The 13,016-nt window shown below is 46.3% G+C and overlaps 1 protein-coding gene across 1 annotated transcript in view; it reads left to right on the top strand.

Moving 5' to 3' along the window:
* Window positions 1-13,016, top strand: part of REN (renin) — an 80,248-nt gene that overhangs the window by 810 nt on the left and 66,422 nt on the right. The window lies entirely within an intron of this gene.

Below are 13,016 nucleotides of genomic sequence, written 5' to 3'. Positions count from 1 at the left end.
TCCACTTTATCTCTCTCCAAGGCTTAGTACATCTCCCCCTATAACTGAAAAAGGGATGATATAATGTGCTAAGCCTGGCCTTTTATATGAGCACTAACATTTTTGTAATATATGGTGTTGATGTATGACATGTTTGATAACTCCAAAAATTTAATTTCATGAAGACATTTCTTAAGGATGCTGGATGTGACTGACATTTGTCATTCATTTGCTAGAAGCAACAATGGCCCTCATTCAGAGCCGCTCGTTAGCGGCAGTACGCTCGTTCCGAGCGATGTTTGCACATCTGCGCATGCGTACGGTTTTTAGTACGCATGCGCGAACCAGTCAGTGCGGCCGAAAATCGTTGGTACGCAATATAGCGAGGGCCTGCTATTTTGAGTGACAGAATGAGGCGTATGTGGGTGGTAACAGGGGAAGGTGCTTGAAAATGGGGAGTGGAGATCCGAACGCAGGCGTGCTTAAAGGTCAAAACGGGCGTTTTATGGGTGTGCATATTTAAAACAGCAGCGTCATTGACCACGTCACTGGGTTATTTTATAGCCAGAACTGCTCGCAAATTTGTGGTAGCAAACACCAACCACAAGAATAGCGAGCAGTTCATACGCTGGTCGATGTACTCGATTAATCTAATAAATAGCGGACATGACGTAGGATGCGAGCGGCCAGGGGGCGTTTTTAACAAATAAACGAGCGTATGTTTTGCTCGCTCGTTCAGACTTAGAGGTGTGAACAGACTGCAATGTGCGTACGGATCATTTGAATAGCCACCCCTTGTTTTTAAACGAGCGACCACAAATAGCGAACGGCTCTGAATGAGGGCCAATATGTTTCTGTACTTGCAATTGCTTCACTTTATCTCACAGCAGTGTCTTTCCATCTACTCCATTATCTTTTGTCTTCGGATGTTACTGGCATGATGCATTTTCTCAGGGAACAATGTCTTCTCATTACATGGCCAAATATTTTTTGATTTGAGTGTGACAACATCTGCTTCTAAGAATCACTCAAGTTTGAGTCATTTAAGATGATTTGTTATGTACAAAAACTATAACCTGTACATAGCTAGGTATATGTACTGTATGTACTAATAGGATTGCAATAATAATATTTTTTCATCGAAAATAAGACAAAGTTGAATTAAATGGCTACAGTTTAAAATAGACATAGCAAAGTCTATAATAAAGTACACTAATGTTGAATTTTTACTAGGTGGCAGTTTTGCTCAGGATTTGAAAACTCTGTACATCGCCAGCAGAGTTTACATAACCCATCAAAACCTCTGAATAGTAAATTCAGTGGTTTGGTCCAAACCACTGAATTTATTATTCAGAGGTTTTGATGGGGTTTTGTTAACTGCTGTCAATGTACATCTTAGTTTTGTAAAACCACGGCATCTACCTAGCCAATCAGTAGGTGAGAAATCACAATACACTTATTATGATGGCAAACTTTATTTATTGCATAAGTCAGATAACATTGATAATTCTCTTATGTAGGGAATGCTATTATTTACTATATCAGTGGAAAAAATATTGTTTAATTTTATAAATAGTGCAATGTTATTTCTTATTTATATTAAAAAGGGGAAAAATTTAATTTGTGTTTAAAACAGTTTTTTATGATCGTACAACAATTATTATTTTATGGTTATATAAATGGTGCCCACATCAAAAAATAGTAAATAGTGCCCCATCATAAAAATAATTTTAAGCACCAAATAACAATGAATTAGTATTTTCCCTTTAATATAATAAATAATTTTGTTCACTTATAAATAAATAAAATTAAACAATAAATTACCCATTTATATATTAATAAAATAGTATTTCCATCATAAGAGAATTATCAATGCTATCTGCCTGCTTATGCAATCCATAATGATTGCCCTCATTATAAGTGTATTGTAATTCATCTGATTGACCAGGTAGCTCAAACAGAGCTTTTTGACCCATCTCGTCTGTTACAATCAGTTGTTTTTTTTTGCGAGTCTGTTGACGGGTTTCCAGCAAGTTCTAAACCCACTGCTTAATAATTGTAGGTTTCTATATTTCTAATAGGAAAATCATTGATGGAATTTCAATGTCCTATTGTATTCTAAAGTCTGGATTCTCAACTGGTTTCTAGAGGTTAGGGCTTTAGTAAATTAGTGGGATGTGACAGGGGCGGATCTAGACTCTTGCTGTAGGGGGGGTGGTGTGTGTATACCAGACTGGTACAGTAGTTTCCAAAAAAGTAGCTTTATTCCATAATACAAGTAGAATCCAACGTTTCGGTCCTATTCAGACCTTTGTCAAGGTCTTTCGTGACGAAAGAACGTCAATACAAGTTCTGAAACGTTGATAATACACAGGCTTTGTGTGGATTCTTTACTCAGTCGCCTGAGTGCCACCTCTCACAATCTGGATATATATAATATATTATATATTGATAACTAGCTGAAGTACCATGCGTTGCCTGGGTTTAAATCTTCAAGTTATTAAGTTTTTTTTATGTGATGTCATCCAAATCCATCCAGTGGAAGGCCCAGAACTGGTTCCCTGGGTCAATGTTCTGCCCGGCGTACTCCGCCGTGAGGTCCGACCAGGACCCCAACCACTCCATTAGGCATCCCAGACCAATTGCCACCCCTCTATAAAGTTCTGCCCAGCGTACACCAACAGGAGGTCCGACCGGGACCTCAACCCCCTAGTATGTCTTCTGGGATCCAATGTTACCACTCTGTGAAGTTTTCCTCCAAATCTATCCAGTGGAAGGCTCAGAACAGGCTCCCCAGGTCAAAATTCTGGCCAGCATATACTAACGGGAGGTCCGACCGGGACCAAATATCCCTTAAACCTGGCTAGGATCCAACTGTACCACCTCGCGTTGGTTTCATCCCAATCGGTGCAGGGATGTCCGAATGCACAGACAGACAAACAAACAGACCAATGAATTTTCTAAATAAGATATATGTAATAGATATACCACTCTTGGGTGCAGGGGCTGAACTACAGGAGACAATGGAGGCACCCGCATCTGGGCATCAGCCCTGATGGGGAACCACCTCCATTGCTGCAGTGACAGGGGCAGGATTATCCGCAAGGCCCGACTCTCAGCCTGATGGCCATCCCTACCTGAGGTATGTACTGACAACAAAGTTGAGCGCTGTGTGTGTCTGAGGGGAGGGGAGCTGTGTGTGGCCTTCTCAACGAGTGGAGAGCTCTGTGTGAAGGGGGATCTGTGTGAGATGGGGGATCTGAGTGAGGGGGAGATCTGTGCGAGGGGGGATCTGTGTGAGGGGGGGGAGCTGAGTGAGAGGAGAGAAGCTGTGTGAAGTGGGGGATCTGTGTGGAGGGTGCAGCACTGTGTGTGTGTTTGAGGAGAGGAAAGTTGTGTGAGGGGGGAGCTGAGAAATGCTGGGTACACACTAGGTCAATGGGTTGGCCAACCTGCCAACCTATCTGACGATTGGTAAGTGTATATATACACTTACCAGCCATCTGCTCATTGTGTCGGGCCTGATGGCACAACTGGGAGGACATTTAAATTTGCCCACTAAGTTGAGCTGTCACTCTCCGCCGGGTCCCTCCAGCATGTGTACGGGCAATCGGCAGGTCGCCAGCACACACTAGCAGATGCACTGATATATCCGCAGATATAGCAGCCATCTGCTGTGCTGCACAGCCAATGCGATATGCCTGTGAATTACGTCGTTCACAGACATTTTGGGGGTACACACGCTTATGCACAGACTCAGTACCTGAAAAGATGTTATAAAGAGAAGCTGACTGGTATATATATATATATATATATATATATATATATATTTATACATTTTCAAGATTTAATTAGCCAAAGCAAAAAAACAACCAAAGTTATGGAGCACACTGTTCCATCAACAGTGTATTAATATAAACACAAATATGACATTTCAAAATAAGTACTGTATATGAGGACCTCAGAGAAAACTGTGGGCCTGATACAGACTTGTACTCTTATGCTGCTACAGCAGCTATTATTGCAGCTGTGGATATGCAAAAATATGTTAATGCAACAGCCCCAAAAACTTGTATAGAGGCACCCACCGGATCCTTTGTTGCTGTCCTCAACTGCGTACACATACGCAGCATCAGAAGCAGGTCAGGCAAAAATTGAATACTTACCGCTGTACCAGAGACGCTAGAGCCAGGATTGGAGACACTGCTGAAAACATGCCCGGAAAATTAATGAAACATGCCTCCATTTTAGCTGTCACTCCACTTTACCTCCCACAAAACGTTGGCTTCCTGTCAGTCACTTGCAATTGAATCCTATCTGCAACAGTAACCGCAGTTAAATTTCAGTGCGTGCGCATTGCAGCTGGTGCACATTCGCAGACCACCAATAATCACTGAACTATGTGAACATCGGAATAGTGTACTCTGAATCAGTGATCAGATGTTAATAAGCAATTTGTTCAATTGGATTTAAGTATTCATAAGGTTGAAATCAATTCTCAATTCCTTGGATTGATTAATCAGTTAGCGCTCTTGTTAGTATATAGTTAGTTGTAATAAGGTACTTCCAGTTAGTTAACATTAAGCATCAACATTATTTAAATAGCTGTTCCATATAGAACAAGTTACCATCTGATACTGGTAAAAGTCCACCCCTACTGTTGGAGCATACCTCGGTAGCAGTTATGGGGTACACGCAGAGTTAATCTGTGTAGAAACACGGGATGTGAATTGCAACTTAAATCTAGAAGAAAAAAAAACGCTGACGTATCTGTCATAAAACTATGGGCCTGATTCAGACCCGCTCGCAAGCGCATAGTGCTCGCAAGTGGGTTGATGGAGGCCCAGTGCGCATGCGCGGCCTGAGCACTGCACATGCGCGAGCCCCGGAGCGAGCACAAAAAGCACTAGCTCAATGGCTCACTACAAAAGGGGCGGCTTTCAATGTTGATCGACAGCTCACCCCGTTTTGTAGGCGTGGCTGGGGGGTGGCTTCACAAACGGAGGCGTTCCCATGCGAACGCCTGCCGTTTGTGGGCGGCCCCACTGACATCACCAGTGATGTCAGTGGGAGAGCTTCCGGCTCTATTAGAGCCAGAAGGTCTGTGGGGCTTGCGGCCATGAGACCCTACCACAAGGGTCTCGTCGCAAGCCCGATGGTCGCGATGGTCTTGACCATCGCGACCATCATCCTGGCCGCTCGCATAAGCTGTGGGTGGTAACCCACAGCTATGCGAGCGGCCTAGAGGCCGCAACAAAAAAAACCAGCGCCCGCCCTGATTCAGAGCGAGTGCTCGCTTTTTGCAAGCGCCTCTGAATCAGGCCCAATGTTCAATACTGATGCGTTCCTTCACTTCTTACTAGGAGCTATTTTATCAGAAGAAACTCAGGACCTGTATACAGCCAATTTTGTACCATTGCTTAGTAAATTAAATGGAGGTGTGGTACACATCATATATTTATAGCAGATGTTAAAATGTGTAGGATTATCACAGGCCTGATGTTACCAAGACGCCGTGTGTTGGCAGGAATCCACTCTTGCTCTGGCACTCTGGACCTCATTCAGAGTCGGTCGAAGCGGCCGCACGGTCGTACGGGAAAAGGGGCCGGATATGCAAATGATGCACTCGCATTTCGCGTCCCTAAGTTCGGATGGTTAGCTGCCCGACCAAGGGCAGGAAGCAGCCGGAAGATAAAAAATACGCCCCCTTCTCGTACGCATTACACGTCATCTCCGGCCATATAAGGATTAATCGAGACCATCGGAACTGGTCGTAGAGCTTAAAGTTGACCAGACCCTCTCTTAAGCTCTACGATCATGTCAGTGTAAAAACCTCCCAGGTCACGTGTGCCATGACACTACTTTGTTAATTATGCACTCCCATAAAACGCTGTTTGCATAGTCAGGCACACCTGCATTCGGATCTCCACTCCCCCGTTTTCAAGCACCTTCCCCTGTTACCACCCACAAACGCCTCAATCTGTCACTCAAACTACCGACCTGGCTGTGTTCAAGGAGAGAGAAATTTCTGATCGTAGCGGCTAGTTTGCGCACGCGCATTGCGAACTTTACGCATGCGCAGTTTAGTGAACATCGGTGGCGTACGACCGTGCGGCCGCTTCTACCGACTCTGAATGGGGTCCTCTGTCCTCAGCAGCACTGTTTTTTTCTTCCCTCACAATGCAGCAGAGAGGCATGGAAAACTGAACCTTTCCCAGACACAGACAAAATTGTAGACAGAATGTATGCAAAAGGATTTTTTTATTTGCTTCTAGTGACCCTAAAATAAGTCTAGAATGGGTCACTTCAATTAAAGGAACATATGGCAAGCAATTCTTATATCAAAAACATACAGGGTTTACTAATGCCAAATCATATACACCTACTTTAGGTAGGTGTATGTGATAAAGCATTAACTCTTCACAATAATACTTCATTACTTAAGCATGCAATTATACAGGCACATTGGATTTTTATATGCTCTCAGTACTGTTTGGTTAAATTAAACTTCCTAATACTAAAGGTGCATACACAAGTAATGATTTTTTTAACGATTTAACTATAACGACGTCGTTATCATTCAATCATTGAAAAAATCTTTCAGTTTCTGAGTTATAACGATGAACGATTATCGTTCATGCGTATTCTCGTTTGTAGTTTGTAGTTCATTCTGACTGACCAACTGAACGATTTTTATTAAGGGAAGTTACAAAAATCGTTTGTAGTTCAAAAGATCGTTCATTACACTTTGAAAAATCTGACAGATAATCTGACAGATACCTGACAGAAAATCGTTCATAAAATCGATCATAAAATCGTTTGTAACAAAATCGTTGTGTGTGTATGCAGCTTTAGTGGTAAAATCCAGGATACAATGCAATGTAACAGAGCTAATATAGCATTTTAACCATTACAACCCGGGTTGTATTTGATGTTTGTTGTGTACACAGTTGGGGTCCTTAAATACATAGTCTATTGTAGCAGCACTGTTATATATACTTTATATGAAGCAATGTCTCTCATATGAAAGAATAGTTATCTCTCACCAAAGAGCTTCCCTCCGGAAGATAGCACAACATACACTGGGACACTTGGGACCTCATTCATACCCGCTCACAAGCGGGTCGGTGTTTAGGCCCTGCGCACGTGCAGCGGCCGCACTGCACGTGCACAAGCCCCGGAGCGGGAGAGAAATTCTCTCGCTCTGGGGCTTGCTACCAACAGGGCGGCTGTCGATGTTGATCGACAGCTCGCCCCGTTTAGTAGGCGGGGAGGGGGGTGGTTTCACAAACGGAAGCATTCCTTAAGGAACGCATGCCGTTTTGTGGGTGACCGCACTGACATCAGCAGTGATGTCAGTGGGGAGCTTCCTGCTCGATCACAGCAGGAAGCTCCCTGGGGCTTGCGGTTGAACCGATGGTCGCGATGGTCTTGACCATCGCGACCATCAACCTGGTCGGTCGCTAAAGCTGTGGGTGGTAACCCACAGCTTAGCTAATGACCAGGAGGCCGCACTTCAAAAGACAAGCGGCCGCCCACATTCAGAGCGAATGAGGGCCTTGGTCTGGCTGTGGCACCACAAGTCTCAGCAACAGCTTGTCGCACATTGTGGCCATTGCGCTGAACTGATTTGCCTCAATGTTTAGAAAAAAGTTGGGATACTTGATTAGGTCACTTTCTTGTAGCTATGGTATGCTGTGAGTGTTAGGAGTACGCTGCAACATGTCTGGGAGAGACAGAGCAGGAAGCTGTTACACATGAAGGGAATTAGATTGATCTGTTCCGCATATTCAATGAGGTGGCTTGTCTCAGCAGAGGGGCTAGCCATCAAGAATCAGTACTGGGTCCCAAATTTGCCACATCCTAGTACAAAAAATATACACTACAAGAAACATAAAAACACATTTTAGGCGTCCTCATGATGTCAGTGGGGCCATCAGCTTACTGGGAAACCGCAATCGAGGTCTAGAGCAAATTTGCCTCTGTATATAAGACCTGATTCACTATGGTTCGCAATACTGCATACACATGCAGTTCAACTGCAATAGCAAGCCAAACCACTACAATCGCAATGCAAACTCAGCACCACATAAGGACGCCCACTTTACCATACGCACATCCGTAATACTTAGCAGAATAGCGAAACCATGATCGGACCCATACACACACTTGCACAAGCCCTGACCTTACTCAGAAATTGCTAACAGCCATGCACGCCTCACACTGGACCTCATTCAGACTCACTCGCTAGCGCTGTGCGCTCGCAAGTGGCCCGATGGTTTGCGAATGCGCACGCTTCGTTCTGCATGTGCTCGAACTATTCTGTGTGATCGCAGACCGCTCGCTCGCCCAGCAAAGACAGCACAGTGAAATGAGTGACAGGAGAGGCCATTTGTGGGTGGTAACAGGGGCAGGACACTAATAACGGGGGTGTGGAGGTGCGAATGCAGGCATGCCTGGGTGTTTCAACGCCGTTTTTAAGGTGTGCATAACTAATGTAACACACAGGTATTAGGGTAATAAACTGGGTGCTGGCAACAGAAACTTGCTTGAAGAAGCTTGATGTTCTCTTAATTTTTCTTAACCCAAAGTTCCTGACACACCCAAGGCAGAGAGGCAAAGATCTCACCAACAATGTACAGACAGTAAGGCCTCACAGAATTTGGGGACACTATCGAATATTAAATTATGTTTCTTTATTAATAAATTCCTGGCTATTGTTTGTCTGCTAATAGAAACTTAAAAAGTTCTGCCAGGTTTTCTTTCAATACTTATTATTAACTTATAGGTGTAGCACAACCACAAGACCAATATTGAAGGAATGTTAACATGTAAGAACCCTTTCTTAATACTATGTTCAATAAATATATATATTAAAAAGAAATAAAACACATTAGATGCAAATAATTCAAAAAATATGTAAAAGATGCTACAGCTATACAGTATTCAGATCCATAAATACTTGTAACCATCATAAGTTAGTATTGACATCATAAATAAAGTATAGATCTTTTCAAAAGTCTCGTTAGTAAACCCACACATCTGTATATTTGCAAGTGTAATCAGTTCGGTACCAGACTTGGGGTGGTGCACATATTGTCTTCTTCATGCTGCGGATGGTCATTAGATTCTGTTTGCAGAACTTTTTCCTGTAGCGTAAACAGTCCCTCATGTAAACAAGGCCTCCTAGTCTGTAGGTAAGTATTAGGCCTGATTACTGCTGATTTACATCCAGTGAGTACGTTACTGCTCAGCTCTGCGATTCTCAGCTTCTCAGCGCCTGTCTCTTCTCTGCTCTTTATATTTATTTCTGTTGCTGCTGCTGTCTCTTATTGCATGTAACACTCTCTCTCTCTCTGTCTCTCCTGCCTGACACCAGCACACACTGCCTCACCTCCTCCCTTACACCTCTCCTGCACCAACTGCCACTTGCCTCCAACGGTCACTTCTCATACCAGCCAACACAGCCCATGTAATGTCCTCCTGACCTCTTGAGGAGGCGCAGAGGCTGCTGGGAACTGTAGTCAGTGGTCTATCTGTATAATGACATGCGCATAAACTTTAGCAAGATACTCCTGGTCATAAGTAATCCCTTGCATAGCGGGGTATTACACTAACAGGCAGCGTCATAGTACACGTCACATGCCTGCTTTTTACACTGAAGTCCTCGCAGTGCTTGCGGCAGTGTAAGGCAACCACAAGCGCTGCGATCGCTTCTGATGGTGCTTGATGTACCAATGTTTTAAAACACTACCTGGAGAGGACGTGCGCTAGTGGGCATCTCTACATACGCTAATGGGTGTTTGCATACACAGAGTGATCGCTCGCACAGCCAAAGTGGGTGTGCTTATGCCTTGGTGAGCGACCGCTTACCATGGCGTCACTTTGACAAATTTGCATACGCTGGATACGAGCGATCGCATCTAGTGAGCGGGTCTGAATGAGGTCCACTGTGTATGGCTTTGCAGTGAATAATTTATGCACGCCCCTGAAATAGCGCGCAAATGCAGTGGCACGCCTGTGTTTGGACACCCCCCCATCCCCTCCATCACCAACCACAAATGGCACTTCCTGTCAATCACTCTGCGTTGGGTCTGCATAGCCTCTGCGATCACTGGGCCTGATTCAGATGTTTGGCCACAGCGCATGCGCACGCCGGCTAGCGACGGGTGCTCTGTCACTCCGGGTCTCGCACCAAAAGGGGGCGGCTGTCGATTTTGATCGACAGCTCGCACCATTTTGGAGGCGTGGCCGGGGGGTGGCTCCACAAACGGAGGCGTTCCCAAGCGAACGCCTGCCGTTTGTGGGCAGCCCCACTGACATCACCCTGGGGCTTGCGGCCATGAGACCCTACCACAAGGGTCTTGTCGCAAGCCCGATGGTCGCGATGGTCTAGACCAGTAGCGGGCTGGGCCGGGGGTCAGGGTGCCATCTGCCCCCCGGGCCGGTCCACGCTGGGCCGGTTCCAGGGCTGGCGCAAACACACTCAGCAAAGCCAAAGCATGCATTGCAGGGAGGCGCCATGCTAGGGAGGCGCTCTTCTTGCTTGCTGCAACTGAGTTTAGTGTTTATGTTGCCGACTGCCTCTCTGCCCCCTGGCCGTGTCCCTCCCCTCTCCTTGGAGGCACATACTTTGCCGGCCCGTCCGTTCAGATACGCGGCGGCACTGTCAGCGCCAATCCCCGCTGCTGCTGCCACCAGTCCCGCGTTGTCACCGCCAATTCACCTGTTGCCGCCGCCAGTCCCGCGATGTCACTACCAGTCCCCTGCTGTGCAGGACACGACAGGTAAGTAACAAAGTTGGCTACTGGCGGGGAAATGAGAGGGGCTGTGTTGAGGGGAGCCGTGAAGTAAGGGGCTCTGCTAAGAGGGGCCTGTGATGTGAGGGACTGTACTGAGGGGGATGTGATGTGAGCGGCTGTACTGAGGGGGGCTATACTGATGGGGTCTGTGATGTGAGGGACTGTCGTGTGAAGGGCTGTGACGTGAGGGGGGATGTGATGTGAGGGACTGTTCTGAGGGGGCTTTACTGAGGAGGGCTGTACTGAGGGGGTCTGTGATGTGAGGGACTGTCATGTGAAGGGCTGTGATGTGAGGGGCTGTGCTGAAGGGGGATGTGATGTGAGGAGCTGTGCTGGGGAGGGCTGTACAGAGGGGGGCTGTGCTGAGGGGGGCTGTGGTGTGAGGGGCTGTGCTGAAGGGGGATGTGATGTGAGGGGCTGTGCTGAGGGGGTCTGTGATGTGAGTGACTGTCATGTGAAGGGCTGTGATGGGAGGGGGATGTGATGTGAGCAGCTGTGATGAAGGGGACTGGTGTGAGGGGCTGTGGTGTGAGAGGCTGTGCTGAGAGGGGCTGTGATGTGAGGGACTCTCGTGTGAAGGGGTGATGTGAGGGGCTGTGCTGAGAGGGGCTATGCTGATGGGGGCTGTGGTGTGAAGCGGTGTGGTGTGAAGACTGCCTGTTTGCTTCTCATCACCCACTCCCTTTCCCTGTTTCCCTCTCTGTCACCCTGTAATCTCTCCCCAGTGTCACCCACTGCCTCTTTTCAGTGTCACCCACTGCCTCTTTCCAGTGTCACCCACTGCCTCTTCCCAGTGTCACCCACTGCCTCTTCCCAGTGTCACCCACTGCCTCTTCCCAGTGTTACCCACTGCCTCTTCCCAGTGTCACACTGTCTCTTCCCAGGGTCACACACTGTCTCTCCCCAGCATCATCCACTGTCTGTCGCATTTGTAGGAGGGCGCAAATTTATAGTTTGCAGGGGGCGCCGAACACCCTGGCATCGGCCATGGCCGGTCCCTACGTTGTCTCTGTTTCTGAGAAATATCCACCATTTTATTTTTCTCTTATAATGTTATATTTAAGTGTATGTATTGAAACCAACACCCCTATTTGAGCCATTGATTAGGACATGCTCTCGCGGTCGGTCTGGGCGCGAGACCTCGCAATCTCTATTTAAGGATAAGCCGTTGTTTATGGGCCAGTGCCCTGGACTTGCCCCCCAGGTTAAAAGTTGCCAGCCAGCCCCTGGTCTAGACCATCGCGACCATCATCCTGGCCGCTCGCAATAGCTGTGGGTGGTCACCCACAGCTAAGCGAGCGGCCAGGAGGCCGCACAAAGAAAAAATAAAAACGCCCTAATTCAGAGTGAGTGCTCTTTCAGAGCGTCCGTCTCTGAATCAGGCCCACAGTCCCGATCGCAGTGGCTAGTTCACGCAAGCTCACTGCGATGCATATGCATGCGCAGATTGCAATAATCGCCCGATTGCAATCGGTAATGAATCAGCCCCATAATATATATTTGCACCACTGTTCTGGGCATGAACAGAATGCATTCATGCAAGATATGCAACTGGCATAGTACTCACTTTGCATTCGGACTAATATGTCCAAAACAGCCAGGACACTTGTTTATGTCACTGTTTCTTCAAGCAACATCACATAGGCAATTTTCTGTATGTTATATGCTGCAAAATGCATTATATTACTCCTAGGGACACCGATACCATTCCATTTTTGTAATCCCGGAATTCAGGATTGAAAAAATCTCAATCCCAAATTTCACGAGATTCACAGGATTATATTGTACAGAGAACTATTATTATTCTGTGGTCCCCAAAGTGTATGATGTTGGTATTTTATGGTACTTAGCCTTATTATCATTTTTATTTATTCTTCTCCTTTGAAAGTTTTAGATTACACACTTTTTACAAAATATCTACATATAGGCAGCTTTAAAAGAGAGATAAAAAATGTCTCTGACAGGTGGAGAATAGGTTAGGGACACACTTGTGATTGTGATCAGTAGTCAAATGAATGGTCAGTCGTATCTGTAGGTAGGGCCATAACTAGGGTGGTGCGGCTGATGCAGCCACAAGGAGAGCAGGATGCTCTAGGGCGGAACCGGCCGCAGCCGCGATCTTCATCTGCTGGGCACCCGCTGTGATGTTAAGCTAGCATGTTACACTAGTGGTGCTCCCAGCTCCTTATCTGGCACAGTCCTCTCCCTGAACAGCGTCCGAGAGCTTGAGAGAAG

The sequence above is a fragment of the Taudactylus pleione genome, unplaced genomic scaffold (assembly GCF_031769625.1).
Source record: "Taudactylus pleione unplaced genomic scaffold, aTauple2 ptg000814l, whole genome shotgun sequence".
Taxonomy (NCBI): Eukaryota; Metazoa; Chordata; class Amphibia; order Anura; family Myobatrachidae; genus Taudactylus; species Taudactylus pleione.
This window is presented reverse-complemented; position numbering and strand designations above follow the sequence as displayed.